Source organism: Callospermophilus lateralis, unplaced genomic scaffold, assembly GCF_048772815.1.
Source record: "Callospermophilus lateralis isolate mCalLat2 unplaced genomic scaffold, mCalLat2.hap1 Scaffold_93, whole genome shotgun sequence".
NCBI classification, from domain to species: domain Eukaryota; kingdom Metazoa; phylum Chordata; class Mammalia; order Rodentia; family Sciuridae; genus Callospermophilus; species Callospermophilus lateralis.
Genome location: NW_027517451.1, coordinates 2591734 through 2607938, shown reverse-complemented (window position 1 = coordinate 2607938; position 16205 = coordinate 2591734). Strand labels below are relative to the sequence as shown.

The following is a 16205-nucleotide window of genomic DNA, read 5'->3' as shown; positions in this document are numbered from 1 at the left end:
AAGCTTTGTGCAATCATCATGGAGACCCCAAGAAGGAGCAATGTGTTTGGGAGCCAGTGGTAACATCTGTTTTGGATAGGTTTGGATGTCTGCTGTGTGGTTGGATGTAGGAATGACAAGCTTGTCAGTAAGGCCAGGTCCAGAGAAGGGGTCTGGAGCCAGGCAGAGTGGCACATACCTGTAATCCCAGTGGATTGGGAGGTTGATGCAAGAGGATTGAGAGTTCAAATCCATCCTCACAACTTATGGAGGCCCTAAGTAACTTAGCAAGACCCTGTCTCAAAATAAAAATTAAAAGGAAGGGCTGGGTTATTGCTCAGTGGTTTAACCCCTGCATTGTTCCCTGGTACCAAAAAAATGGGGTCTGGATAGCTGAGATCCTATGTGCCTGGGAATGTCTGGGTTTTCACCATGGGATATGGTCCATGGCAGAGAATGGAAAACTACTAAGGGGAAGGAGAGTTGTCAGTGGCTAACTCCATTTGATAGCATGAAGTCAGATTACAAGATGTAATGGCATTGTTCTGGGCCCTAAAGGGTCAGAAGGCTCTCAGGTAGGGTCCAAAGCTGGAAGAGAGACATTGGAATCTCAGAAGGAGATAAAGGCTTTTTTTAGTCCGGGCAAGTCTTCTTTCTGCCATCTATTAGCCCTGGAGGTCCTGCTTGCCTCAGCCATTCCTTGTATATAAAAACTGCTCTGGGTTGGGCTTCTTCCTGTCTGAGTGCCCACTGGCCCTTGGTTCTGACCTGGTGCTCTGTGCCCTTACTTGAATTCCAGCTGATGACTTGTGTTCCCATGTTTCATGCCCATGTTCAGATGCCCTTAGTGTCATAGGTGAAAGCTGCGCAGCCAGGTGGGGGCATGGATCATAGTTGGTTCTCTTTAAAAGACACCTCCTGGGCTGGCCTTCTCCAGACTGCTGATGAGCCATGACTGCTAGGTCCTATGGGTAGAAGTGAAGGGCTTGGCCCTGAAACTTGTGATCTTGTCACTGCAGCAGTTTGACACTGAGTACTCATTCCTCAAGGAAGTTTGGTGAGGTGTCATACCTGCTCATTACCCTTGGCCCCTGCCCTGGGAATGTAGTGTGGCATGCCAGAGTGTGGTAACCACTAGTAAGGAACTCTGATTACTATGAGAGGGTCATTGCTCAGCCTCCTGATTTGTGAATACTTACCAGTGACTTCAATTTTTAAAAATTTTCAAGACAGTTCTATTTATTTTTCATGGAACACTCTATTACTAGATATTTTATTAAACTTATGAGTAGACTTTAAGATCATGAATAGGGTATGAAAACATAAGGGAGAGTAAAACAGTAATATTAGAAAATTGATATACTTCAAATATCATGCACTTATCTGCTTGTGCATAACAATGAAAAAATTCAGTTAATTTCAACATCTACTTAGTATCATCATGTAAATCAATCATAGGTAATGCATTTTTTTTCTTAAACTTCTGACATTCTAAAAGAGGGAAAATAATGGACACATGCACAAAAGTGGCACAATGAATGATCTAGAAAATACCCAGATAAGGAATGTAGAGGCAGAAGAGAGCAATGCATTTAAATGATATTTCACAAAAGAGATAAAGGATTAATTATACCTTGATGGTAGTGGATTGCTGGAGAAAAAGTGCAAGATAGAGAGAATGAATCCAAAGTTTGGACAGGAGAAAAAAGATGACTTCTGGGAAGTTGGGCTGACTTAGGTCTGGATTTATACTGGAGTATGGGGAGATAAGGTCAGACTGATAAAGGTTGGGATCATATTACAAGATTGTTTAAAACACTTGTGAAATTCTGATATCAAGTCATAGACCCAAGATACATATCAAACTGTGTTAGATGGTAGGCATACTTACTTAAATCCCACCATTCTAGGAGACACAGTTGGCATGGGGTATAAGTGAAAATGTTTTTAAGTTACCCTCTTTAATAAAATGGTAAGTAAAGAACTTCCCAATTTTATGGTTTATTTTTTATTGTTTCTTTTCACTTGTATATGACAGCAGAATCCATTTTGATACAATTATACAAGCATGGAGTATATCATAGTCTAATTAGAGTTCCATTATTAGGTATTTGGTGGTGAAATTCACTGTGTTGTTTTCATATATGTACGTGGAAACCTATGTCAAATTAATTCCAATGTCTTTACTTCTCTTATTCCCCTTCCCATAACAAAATTCCCCATTGTCTAATCTACTGCACTCCTATTCTTCCTTTACTACCCCCTAATTGTGGGTTAGCTTCCACCTATCAGAGAAAACATATAAACTTCAATGTAGAAACACCTACTATATAAAAGTAAATTTTCAAACCTTTTAAAATTAGTTAAACATAATATATTTTATGGCCTTCAAGTATGCATCATTCTTGAATATTTCAATACAGATATATTATTTTTTGAACTAAGAGCATTTCCCTGGAAACCATTTACATAATAGATGAAATTAATAATATCTTTAACAATTAAAACTATAGGTCATCAATAACACTGAAGTTATGTGTATACAGATTATGAAGACCTTATTAATTTGGACCCTTAAGTAATCTCTACTGCAGATCTAAACTAAAATTTCAAGTAAATTTAATAAAATTAATTCAAACAAGATTCAATTGTCAAGAGATTGTTAAATTTATTGAGCATTACCATAGATTTAAACCAATTCATTCAATTAATATTAGGTATTTTTAAAAAAGGAACATCTTATTATGTTATAATCACCTCCATAAATGGGGATTAGAGGCACTGTAGAATATTTATTTATGGATTTTTAATGTAACTATCCTGTTTATTGCAAGGAGCTGTTAACCAAAATTAATAACCCTAATTATATGCAACACCTGCAATATGTATCATTAAATAAAATTATACATGCACTTTAAAAATATATTTTTGAAGGATGTAGAGTTATAATTTACTGTAGTTAAACAAAATCATATTTTGCCTTATATTAAGTTTTATGTAAAAATGATGTTTTACTTGGGGGCTAAAGAACATTGTCATTTTTGAGAAAGAATTTATCTGTGATCTCACATTTTCATCTTCATATATAATGAGCATTTTGGCTATGGTCTATGATTAAAAAGAGGAAATTATTTTTATAGGATGATCACATATAATTTAACATCATTATCAGGTATTATAGTTATAAAGTCAATGAAATAATTAAGGAATACTTGATTGTAGTATTTGAAATTACTATCAAACTATGCTTAGTATTTCTAGAAAATAAACAAACTTGTTTTATACTCATTATTACTGCTTAATATTTGCCTGTTGTTCTCATAAACTACAAGATTCACAAGGTTTATTTTTTAAAAATAATCTTTAGTCAAGACCACAAAAAGTAAGGAATTTGATTCTGAACAAAATGAAGTTATATATTTCTATCATATGGTAGTTGAATATGTATTATGATGTATTCTAAAATAAATATAACTTTGAATTAAAATAATGCATTAAAAAGCATTCAGTGATCAAGCTTTTCTTATATTCCAGGAATGGAGCCAAGATACAGGGACCCAATTTTGAAAAGATGAAAACATCCTTAAAGCATTTGTAATGTAAATGGATATGAATTCTATAATATTTTCCATAAGGTAGTTATTAATTGATTATCTTATTTCTAGAGTAAGAAAAGTTTTATTGTATGAGAATTGAAAGTTGGTTGAAATGTAAACACCAACATTTCAGTAATGTGAATGAGAGAAGACAGTTTTTTTTTATAAACATATCTTTATTTACATAAAAATAAATAATATAGGCAAATATTCTTATAACATTTAAATTATTATCCCTAAAAGTTAGGGATAATAATTTAAATGTGAATTATTTCATGAATTTTTCAATACAATAAATTTGTATTATGTTTATAATTAGCAAATAATCTTGTAAAAGGAAGACAGAGATGTCCAATTCAAAGATAGCTAAATATATTTGTAATGGAGAAATGAGAAATAGTTTCAGTATGTCTATCACAGGCCGATCCTCAAGAGAAATCAATCCTAAAACATCTTTTTCTCATAGGCATATATCCTTGAGGCCTATAACAGGATAATGGGTAAATAGGAACAAAAACAGAGTTGGCATATTAAGAAAGAAGACTCCTGAACTCTCAGATCCCCCATTTTATTAAACTTTCCTTTGATTCCCTCAGGAACCAGCAGATTTGCATATTTGGGCTCTATATATTGATTTTAGGTTAGTGCTGGTTAAAACTGATTTTTTGTCCTTTGCAATCATATACATACTCAAATCAATGAATAAAGCAGAGTAATATATACATTGGTATACAATATTGATGATGTTAATTCTAATATATCATTATACAAAATTAAATAATAAAAATCATGTTTGTTTCTTCAAATTACATGTTGTTATTTATTCATTTTTTTCTCTTTTTCCAGTACTGGGTTTTAAACCCTCTCATGTTCTATAGTAGATACATAAAATGCTACATTCTCAGTCTTCCTTCCTCCCTCCCTCCCTCCCTCCCTCCCTCCCTCCCTCCTTTCTTTCTTTCTTTCTTTCTTTCTTTCTTTCTTTCTTTCTTTCTTTTCTTTTCTTTTCTTCTTTCATTATTTCCTTCTTTCTTTCTTTCTTTCTTTTTTTTCTTTTCTTTCTTTCTTTTCTTTTCTTTCTATTTTGAGAGAGTATCTCATTAACTTTTCCAGGCTGGGCTCAAACTTGTGATTCTTCCTCTTCAGCTTTCCAAGTCCCTGGAATTTCAGGAATGTCTCTCCACATTTACTATATGTTTTCATTTAAAGATGGAAAAAGGACCTCTAAAACATACATAAGAGTTTTGTAATTCATAATACTGTACCAGTAGTTTTTTATGTTATAGAATACATCTTCCATTCTATTTTAGTATCACAATCCAGTTTAGCTCTGTGATCCTATTTTGTTTCTATGACAATGTTTTACATAATTATTAATACCTATGTTTCTTATGGATATTTATGATGTAGCCACCATGGGTCAAATGCTGTATTTGGACCATATGCCAAACTCTTATTTTATCATTAAGTATTTCATACAAATCTAGATAAAGTTTTACAAAAACAAATTAATAAGCGTCTTTTATGGTAGAGATTTTATAAAGGGAAACTTCAAATAGATCTGCATTATAGCTGTAAGGCACAAAGAACATATCCTACTGATAGAATTGTATCCAAGAGTATCTTACTCTATACATAACACACAAACCAATAGCATAATTTAATTCATGATTTCACTTACTTTTAGACAAGAATCTAAAAGTAATACCAAATGAACTCATTAGATTTAATGATAAATTACTGTTTCAATTCTCCATATTTATTCTGTTAATACAGTTCTTTGCTTTGACCATATAAATAGTGTACCCTAAAAGTTCCTATTTTTGAAGAAACTGAAGGTTTCCTGAGATTGCAGTCTTATAAGAAGTAATAAGTCTAACTGTGCTAAATGTATTTCTGGTGGTCTTTGGCTGATGGACATTGACAATAATTCATATTCACATTTTATAGAAAAAGGAAAGCAAATTTAAGAGAGAATTTTATGCTTATAAAAGAGCTCATTAATGTTAGATCTTCAAGAAATATGTTAAATAATCTAGTTAACCTAATCAATTAATAGATGCAACAACTGATAAAGGAGAGGGATAAATGACTTGATTGTTGTACAGATATTATTAATATTAAAATTGGAATATAAAGTATTTTCTCTTAATTATAATTATATTTATTGTAATAAAAATTCTGCTGTCACAACAAATGTAACATAATATCAGTGATTATGACTGAAAGAACTTCAATTTAATGATAGTAAAATAAATTTTTCATGAAAAATTTTAACTTATAATTTTTTTTGTGCAGCCCGGGTTCGATCCTCAGCACCACAGACAAAGATGTTGTGTCTGCTGAAAACTGAAAAATAAATATTAAAAAATTAAAAAAATGAAGTTCAATTTAAATTCATGAACCCATGAGAGTAAAAATGACTTTAAAATTACTGGCTCACAAGTTTTTCTAGGTGATCAGACAATTATTATGGTGTTGGTTTCTATAAAATATCTAGAATACAATATCCATTGTTTCTAGGATTTTTCTTCAACAGGGAAGAGACGGCTAATACTTTTAACTACACTTATCTGATATCTTGGTTTCACAGATAAAAATGAGTAAATTAGATTTAACATCAATGGGATTAATCTTCATAAATGATCTCATATATACCAGAGGAGACATCAGATTAATTTGCAAAGTTAAAATGCTAAAACATTGGACCGGGGCTATGGCTCAGTGACAGAGTGCTTGCCTGGCATGTGTAAGGCACTGGGTTCAAGTCTCAGCACCACATAAAATAAATAAAGAATGGTATCATGTTAATCTACAATTAATTTTTTTAAAAAAATGCTAAAACATCAACTGCTAAATATAAAATCAAATATTCTTGACTTCTTAAATTCCATAATATATTTAAACATTAATCATTTCTGTGTCTTCACTAAAAACAAGGTTATTAAGAGTCAAGATTCGGGCCAAGTTATAGCTCAGTGGTAGAGTGCTTGCCTTGCATGCATGAGGCCCTGGATTCAATCCTCACCACCACATAAAAATAAAGAAATAAAAACAAAGATATTATGTCCATCTACAACTAAAATAAAAAAGAGAGTTAAGATTCTATCAGCCAGGCATGGGGATAGTGGCTTGGAGTTGAGAGAAGAGGATTACAAGTTGAAAGCCAGCCTCAGCAATACCAAGGTGCTAAGCAACTCAGTGAGACCCTGTTTCTAAATAAAATACAAAATAGGGCTGGAGGTGTGGATCAGTGGTCAAGTACCCCTGAGTTCCATCCATGATACCCCCCCAAAAAAGAGATTATATCAGGTATAATTTTATATACAAAGGTTTCAGTTAGGTTTCATTTAAAATATTATAAAAACAGAGTATTTCATCTTATTAAAATGGAGTAATTTGTCTAAATCAGAAATTTTATAAGGATTGTTTCAGAATATAAATTTTTAAAAGGGTCAATAACTAGGAAAGAAATATAAGAAAATTCTAGGTATGGAAATATATTTTAATATTAAAAGTAAAAGAAAAATAAATATTTTTGAATGAGAAATTCTTTTATGTGATAAAATAAAAAGTTGTAGAATGTCTAAGTAAGTTGCACAAAATTTGTGGAGGGTAAATCTCAAAAAGTTTGTGTAACTAAGTTGGCTATAAATAGCACAATCAGTTAAAGTTTTCAAGATTATTTCCTAAGATCAAATATTAATGTGCTGATATAAACCAAAGTTTAATCTTCTATGTGGTGAAGTAACAAGAATTTTTTAACACATTAATCTGCTTTTATACTACAAGATAACTTCTTGTGTCTGATAAGTTTTGTTATTTAGAGAAAATAGTCTTAAAGGAATTTGGGTTTGTACATCTCTGGTTAAACAACAACTATTATTTTAGATTATTACACTATACTACAGATTCTAATTTTTTCTTTAAAAACTACACTTGGTTAATATAAAAACACCAGTGTAGTTGTGGCATTATTATTGGCTTCTTTGTATACTAGTTGTATCATGCCTTCCAAGTATACAAACCTTTAAAATATACGGTTTAGAAGAACATTTCATCAAGCTGGTGTACCTTGAATTTTAGTTTTGGGATTATAAAAATTATATTTCTTGCCGAGCATAGTGGCACACACCTGTAATCCCAGCAGCTCAGGAGGCTGAGACCAGAGCATTATGAGTTCAAAACCAGCCTCAGCAATGGCAAGATAACTAAGCAACTCAGTGAGACCCTGTCTCTAAATAAAATTCAAAATAGGGCTGGGGGTGGGGCTCAGTGGTTGAGTGCTCCTAAATTCAATTCCTAGTACCAAAAAAAAAAAGTTTCTTGGTTCATAACTATTATACAAACTAAATATGTTCTTATTCTTGTCAATTTCACTTTGTATTTTCCCTGTAAACTTTATAACGATTGTCTGTTAATGCCTTACACAGGCACAACTTCTAATATAACAACCTGAGTTAATTTGAGATAATAGGCCATCATCTATAGGACTGACAAGATGTAGGGCTAACTTCCAGTACTAATACTGACCAGTTAAATGGAAGGAGTAAATAAGTGTAAAGTTATAGTCATTAAAGATAAAACCCAGTTCTCATACTTTAAGTGTGATCAAACTGGCCTGCAAGATATTAAAAAATTATATTATAAAAATTATATTTTGGAAACCAAAACTTGGAGATTAAAGTTAAGGAAATAAAAGTGCCAAGAAAGAAAACAACCAATATTTGGCTCTTGCTCTCGGAAGTCAGCTTGAACCTAAGGACTAAGGGGACTTCTTTCTCTAAGGGCTTTGCAACTCTGGGTCACATGATCTCCCAATCAAGGAGATTCATGAGACCCTGGAGACCAGAAAGCCAACTAGGGTGCATGCTGCAAAGAAGAAGGTCATTGGAGAGGAAAACATCCCTGATCAGCTTGAATCTAAGGACTGAGGGGACTTCCAAGGGAAGCCACATGTGGTCAACAAGACCCTGACCCATCCTGGCAGATGGCTCTAGAGTTGCTAAGAGGCTGCTCTCAAATTCCCAATAGTGACCTCCTGAGGAAACTCAGCTGACCCTTAACAATAGATAGGAGCAAGGCCAAATTGACCAGTTTGGTCTTAAACATCTAGAAAAATAAGTTATTACCAAATGAGCCATACCTGGGCATTTCAGAGAAAAGAAATAGTTCTCTGAATGCAATCTAAGTTGTACACTGTTACAGCCCCACCAAGAGTATGTAAGGCTGTAGACTAGGAGAATAGGAAAGAAGGATTCTTAGGTGAGAGTGCCTGAGAAGAGACTATCAGAGTCAGAAGCTTTTTAAAGTCAATTTAAAACCCACAAATTATAGGATTGGGGCCATAGTGCAGTGGTAGAGCACTTGCCTAGCATGTGCAAGGCACTGGGTTTGATTCTCAGCACCTCATATAAATAAATAAAGGTCCATTGACAAGTAAAAAAATGTTTTAAAAACCCAAAAATCTTCCTAACCTCCCACATAGGCAGGCTTTATCTGTGTCTGCTAGTTTGATTATCTAGCCCTAAGTGACATAAATAAAGCAATCTCTACTAAACACAAGTTATGCCAATAGAAAGGTACTTTACAAAATTTAGATGACTTTAGATATCTTAGCTACATCTTATGGGGGCATCTATGACATTATAAAAATTAAGGGTGTGTTTGTATTCCTGATAACGCTGACAGATAACTAATATCCTGAAGATTTGCACTCCCAAGTAGAGGCCAAGTCCTCACTGGCTTTGCCATGGGATCAACTTCTTAGCTCTTAAACTTCCTGGTGAAGAAAATGTGCTGGTCTCTCTTACCCAATCATCATATTCATTTATTTTACATTAATCTCATCCAGAACCCATGTCTTCTTGTTCCTCTCATAGAAGCACCCACCTCCCAGATGACTTTACAACCTGTTCTTTTTGAACCAGACTTTTACCATGGACCTTTCAACTGACCCCAAATAGTCCTAAAAGGGAAACCCAAACTGCTTGCTCCATGTCGCTCCCTCCCGGCCTGAAGAAGCCAGAGTGGTCATCACCCATTTCTCCTTACAGCAGTAAGGGTTCCTTTGATGGGAGGGGGGATGCGACAAGGGCAGAAGACCGGCAGACAGCATGGAGAACGGATGACTGGGTTGGAAAGATAGGGGCTGATCACCAACAAAAAGGAAATGGAAGGCTAACACCTCAGAGCACGTCCCTGCTCTCAACTGTTACCCACCCCTCCAGGAATAGCTCCTCCCAACAGGAGGAGTGGCCAGTGAGCATCCCCAGGGGGCTCTTTTCCTGCCTTTTGGTCACATAGGAAAGATAGGAAGTAGGGGAGGAAAGGAAACCTGAGATCTATAAAGGGGCAAGGCACACACCCCTCCCAGAGACACCAGCTCTGGTCCTGCCTTCTTTACAGGGAAGTCCAGCTCTGCCTCCAAGGAAGTCCAGCTTTTCTCTGGTGTTAAATCGTCAACACCGGGGGAATGAGGACCCGATCCTGATTTTCCAGACCTGCGTCAACAGCACCCTGGAGCTTCTCTTCATAATGCTTACACTGTTTGCAAGTACACATTCATTTGCAAGATAATTTGTACTCCTCTTTTGAAAAAAAAAAAAAAAGCCCATTTCAGTTGACTTTTGAGCTATTGTACCAATGCTGAATCCCTTGCAGCTACTGTAGAGAGAGAAGGTCCCCCTGGAGGGCTGGTTGTCCTCGCCCCCTTGACTTTCATAGAAAGGATTAGGACCAGGATCTCCCTGCCAAAGTAAAATCTAGAAAAGCAGAAACTGGCAACATACCGTCACACCCTCAGTACCAACACGCACTGGTTTCTACATCATGACCATGTGGGCATCGTCTGCTCAGAGCCACGTCCACCTCCTGTCCTCATGAGGGCAGGGACCACACACCCTGGCTCTTGGTACAATGACCTTTGTGGAGTGGAAGCCTCCCAGCCCGTGCCACCATTCTTGCTTCTGGGGAAGTGAAGCTGCCAGCTGACCCCCCGTCACGCTCTTGCACCCACAGGCCCACCTGGAGGGCACAGGAATCAGGAATGGGGCGCCCTCTGCTCCTCGTTCCTAGGACAGAAGCACTCACTGACATGAGGGGGGCATGAACCAGCCTCAGAGGGGGCCTCCCAGCTGGGCATCAAAGAAGGGCAGGCATGCCCCTGAGGGCACCCTGAGACAGAGGGGAGGACAGGAGCAAGGGCAGAGATGCCAGCGAGGTCAGTGTGTCTAGAAAGCTGGGGCAAGCAGAGGCCAAGGCCCCAAGGGTTCAGGGGCAGACTGGGGGTGGGTGGGGTCTGCCCTTGGTCTTCTGGTGATAGGGAGCCACTGAAAGCCTCAGAGCTGGGGAGCCGCATGGCACACCTGAGTCCTGGCACCACCTCTTCTCCTTGGAGAGAAGCACAGATATATCTTGATGTAAAAAACTTTGCGTGGGGCTGGGGATGTGGCTCAAGCAGTAGCGCACTCACCTGGCATGGGCAGGGTGCTGGGTTCGATCCTCAGCACCACATACAAATAAAATAAAGATATTGTATCCACCCAAAACTAAAAAATAAACATTAAAAAATTCTCTCTCTCTCTAAAAAAAAAAAATTGCATGAAGAAGATGCTCACTAAATATTGGCTAACCACACAGATCAGTGACTAAGTATTGTCAACTGTCTTGCTGTCCTATTTGTCCAACATTTTAAAAAACAAATTATGAAGGCATAAAACAGCTAGACTTTTCTGTGATCATATCTTTCTTTTCATTTTAAAATACTTCCATCTTACAATAATAAAATCTTTAGCTGGCATTTAAAAAACAAATCTCTCCAGGGCAGTGAGGAATTGCATCAGAGAAGGAAGAGCTGGGGTGGGGCTCAGCAGCAGAGTGCTCACCTAGCACATGTGAGGCCCTGGGTTCGATCCTCAGCAACACATAAAAATAAGTAAATAAAACAAAGGTATCATGTCCAACTATAACTAAAAATTATATTTTAAAAAGAGAGAAGGAAGAGAGGAGAAGGGAGGGCATCGAGGAGGCCACAGTGGGGTCTAGGAGAGGCCGCTTCCAGCCCCCAAGGTTACGAATCCCAGAGTGAATTCACAGAGGGGAACTGGAGGACTTCACCTTCACCACAGAGCCAGGTTCACGTGGTGATCAGCACCAAGATGGTCACCATCAGCCTCCTGATGCCAGCCTGGAGAGGGACACAGCATGTACCCGAGCTAACCACATAGATCAGTGACAGACCCAAGCTGGAGGGCTAGCTACAAAACTGGCCTGCAGTGTGGAAAGGCAGGAGGTCAAGACGAGACCCAGAAGGGCCCCAGAATGCAGAGGCTAAGGGTCAAGGCTAGGAAATACAAGGAATGCACCTGAACTGGGCCTCAGTCGAGGCCAAACAGCCGGGTTGGCACCGACGACGGAATCTGAGTGAGGGTGGGGTGTGAGAGGATGGGTGTAGATTAATACAGATTTTCTTGGTTTTAATAATCTAAGTGTAGACACAGTCATTGTCCTTAGAAAGGTCCATGCAACTATTTAATGGCATTCAGTGCATGTCTCTGACTTACCCTCAAATAGTGTGATGTGTGCACTGCATAAAAATACAGAAACATATATACACATCCAAGAAGGAGTGATCTATACATTTTATACAGACATATGTAGATTGAGAAGAAATTGTAAGGCAAATAATGATTTTTTAACAATAGACAAGTGAATCTTGGTAAAAAAAAAATATCCAGAAGTCCCATATACTATTAGGGTAATTCTTCTATAAATTTGAAATTATGTCAAGAAAAAGATTGTCTTCCTCAAAATGTTAAACATAGAGTTCCCGGATTATCCAGAGATTCCACTGGGTATGAAATATGTGTTGACACAGTGACTACAGAAAGGTCCACAGTACTGTTATTCATAACAGCAAAAGGCAGAAATAACCCAACGTCCCCACCTGAAGAACGAATAAGCAGAACGAGATACATATGCAACGGAATATTAGTCAGCAACAAGAAGGAATGAAGCACTGATGTTAACAGGCACCAGGGAGTGAGCTGTGGAAACAGTGACAGAAGCTAGGCAGGAAGAAGTGCGTGTCTGTGACTCCTTTGGATGCAATGTCTGGAATGTGAAGACCCACCAAGTAAAAAAGGAGGCAATGGGTGGGGTATCGGGGAGAAAGGGGGAGTGACTGCTTGGGGTGATGGAACTGTTCTAACTGCAGTGGCAACGGCTGCCCGAGTCTATGAGTGTGGTGAAACCACAGTTAGACATGTGAAGTAGGCGAGTGGTACGGAATATGAATCAGTTCTTGAAAACAGAAAACATCACCCAAAAATAAGTGAATAAAAGCTAAAATGAATGAAAGGAGCAGTCCAAACGAGGAGTGAAGAGGTCTGGGTGAGTTCCTGGAGAAGGGGGACCTGCCTCTGACTGCATGGTCATTCTGCCCTTGACCTTCCCAGGTCCCTCGGGCACCTTTCTCTGCCCCACACCCAATCACCAGTCTGGCTCTCTTTCGACCCTGCGCACCCTCCTTGTCCTCTCTCCCTTCAGCAGGGTGAGGCCCGTGGGTGGAGACTCCCTTCCCAAGGACCGCTGTGCTGTGACCGCCCCAAGCCCATTGCCATCGCCAGCTGCACTCACCTCCGGCTGAAGGCCAGGTCCATGACTCTCCGCTGCTTGTGCCAACGCTCATAGTCACATTCGGACACCAAGCCCTGGCCAAATAGTCTGTGGGAGACAGAAACTTGATGCAAGACCAGGGTGTGTGGGCAGTAACCGTGTGGTGTGCGTGGGTCACCTGTGGGGCTGTGAGAAGGTCCTGGGACACACCGTGAGTGCACCAATTGTGCCACAATAAAAATGTGTAGCGCTCAGGTACTAGGCATGACCTGTCACCCCACAAGTGCCACAATATCACACATCTATTAGAAATAAGACACAGGGGATTGTGTGTCCCAACCTTCACAACCCCACACTCCCAGGAAAGAGCCAATGACAAGAGCAAGGACACCATGCACAGACATCCCCTGTGCCTGCCTGCCAGTGCCACCTCAGCCCTAGGGAGTCCCTGTGCTCCCAGCGGAGGCCCTCCAGCCCCTCAGCTCCTTACCTCTCACCAAACACAGTCTGGATGGCGCGGTACATCTTGGAGTCCTTGTTGTACTTGGTTGACATCAGGAACTTCTAAACATCCCCAAAAAAACAACATAAGCTGAGGTACCCATGAGAGGCTGCAAAGGGCCCTCCTGAAACATGCCCCAGACCTTGGCATCGGCTGAGCGCCAGCCCGGGCGGGAAGCTCCACACACAGCGTCTCTCGGAAGCCCTCATCCATTCACTGAGGAGGGCAGTCTTGAGGCCACAGCAACGCCTGGGGACGGGGGATGAGGGAAAGGGGGTCCAGGGGGGCTGAGCGATCTTCCATCCCAGCTGTGGGGTTCCTCACTCCAATGCCACACTCAGGACCCCACGCTACCCCCCTTCCCGAACAGCCCAACGGAAGGCGCAGGCTGCTCTGACCCCAGGGTAGGAAGGGGAGAGGCCTGGGGGGCTTCAGGGCACAGGAGAGACACTGGCACAGATTCAGACTTGCAGCCCCAAGCAGCCCCAGAGGCCAAGGAAAACCTCCTGGAGGCACAGCCAGCTTGTCCCCAGGAGCTGGCTGGTAGCCATGGCAACATTAGCCAACAGCTGGGCGGCAGCACAGGCCAGTGGTGAGCAGCGTGGGCCCGGATATGCCAGTCTGAACTGGGATCTGGGCCCCCCCACCACCACATCCCTGCACGAATAGTGTGGACTCCATGACCCTGGCTGGGTTACTCATGTCCCCTGCCCCTCAGTGTGCCTGTCTTATAAGATGGGCTAAGAGTGCCTGCCTGCTGGGGCTGCTGCGCAGGGAACTGGGTGTGCAGGCGGGGTGCTCAGCATGCGCCGGGTGTGCACCAGCACCCTGCGGCTCACCCTCAGACACAGGTCGTGGAGCTGAGGGTTAGAACTGGCCACGGTCACACTCATGGAGGACATGGGACTTGAACTCAGGCAAGTTGCTAGAGGGCAGGTGAGAAAGGCTGGCATGTGGCTGAGGGCAGTGGGGGCCAGGCACATTCCACAGAGGGGTGTGGAGTGGGGAGGGGTGTGAACACCACAGAGCCTGGACCCCGAGAGCTGCCCTCTCTGATGCCAGGCTTTGCCCTGTGGGCACCAGGAGGCAGTCAGGCTGCTTCTCTACTGGAAATCAACCCAGGGCTGCTACCTTCTGTAATTCTAGCTCCTGGGGTAGAATGTTGATTTTTTTAGCTGAAAGAAAACCCCAGAGATGACTGACTTCACATAAAGAGCCATATCCCAGGAACCCTGAGCCCACCCCAAACACTGTCATTGATAAGATGAGCTCTGTCATCAACCCCTCTGTCACCAGGAGGAAGACACCAATAAAAGCCCACCTTCTGTCCCTGCTCAGAGGCCCCTGAGCACCTGAGGTCCACAGCCCATCCGAATCTGAACCAGTCCCTGCTGCCAGGGCAGGACAGCTTCAGCATGGGCTCCAATCAACGTCCCCACTGCCTGGCGTCTCCCAGGGCCTGCTGTCCTCGGGCTAGGGACCCTGTGGTTGCCCGCTGAGCAGAGCTCTGGGCCGGAGCATGCTCAGGAAGGAACAAGCTCTTTTTGCCTCTTCTCTGATGCACACCAGCCCAGGAGGCAGTAAGGGTTCCAGACCTGCCTCCTGCCAGATCAGAAAACAGGGCAGAAATATGTGACACGTCTGTTTTCCAACACCATTTTGAGACAAGCAGGACAGGACTGTGAACCAAAGGAGGGAGGAAAAAAAGATGTAGGCCTTAAGACCTGGTGTTTACCCAGCTTTCACCTGGAGGCAATTCCAGGACAATGACACACTAAAAGAAGAGACCTAAATACAGTCCATCAGCCTTGCCAAGTTGCACACAGAGCTCAGAGTCCAGGAAGGCCAAGGGAAGCTGGAATTTATAGGACAAAGAACCAAGAGGAGCAATGGCCAAACGAGCTCCATGCATGGGGTTACCAGAGTGTTTGATGACCACCAGTACATCTGTTGCGGTCTCCATGAAGCTGGGCCAAAGCAGATTCTGAGAAGAGGAGGATTATCACACAATTACAGGCTGGGCAATTCCCAGAGCTTAAACAGAGCCAAGAATCACTCAAGTACCCACCAGCCAGAGTAGACACGTTTCCAACAGGAAGACTTCATTAAAGGCCCTAGGAGAGTCACTGTTTAGCAATAGGAATAACCTGGCCCTGGAGTAAAAGTCAACTCTGTAGCCATCAATCAATACCTTAATGCAAGCTGAGAAAGGATCAAATTGATCTGCAAGTTACTTTACCATCTGTCTGAATGAAGTCCAACAATTTTTAAAGGAAGAAAGCAAAAACATAGATTTTTTTAAAAACAGAGTCTTCTTCTGTTGACCAGGTGGGTCTTGAACTCCTGGGTTCAAGTGATTCTCCTGCCTCTTGAGTAGGTGGAACTATAGGTAAATGCCACCATGCTTGGCTCTTAAAACAAAATTTAATGCTCAACAATGAAAAATCCATAGTGTAACAAGGGTGATGACTACGCCACTGCATTTTACACCATCTTATCTAGTATTAGCT

The 16205-nt window shown here is 40.6% G+C and overlaps 1 pseudogene; it reads left to right on the top strand.

The window, feature by feature from the left end:
* LOC143389136 (E3 ubiquitin-protein ligase RNF213-like) overlaps positions 1-13224 on the top strand; it is a 97130-nt pseudogene extending 83906 nt beyond the window's left edge.
* The last annotated feature ends 2981 nt before the right edge of the window (positions 13225-16205 follow it).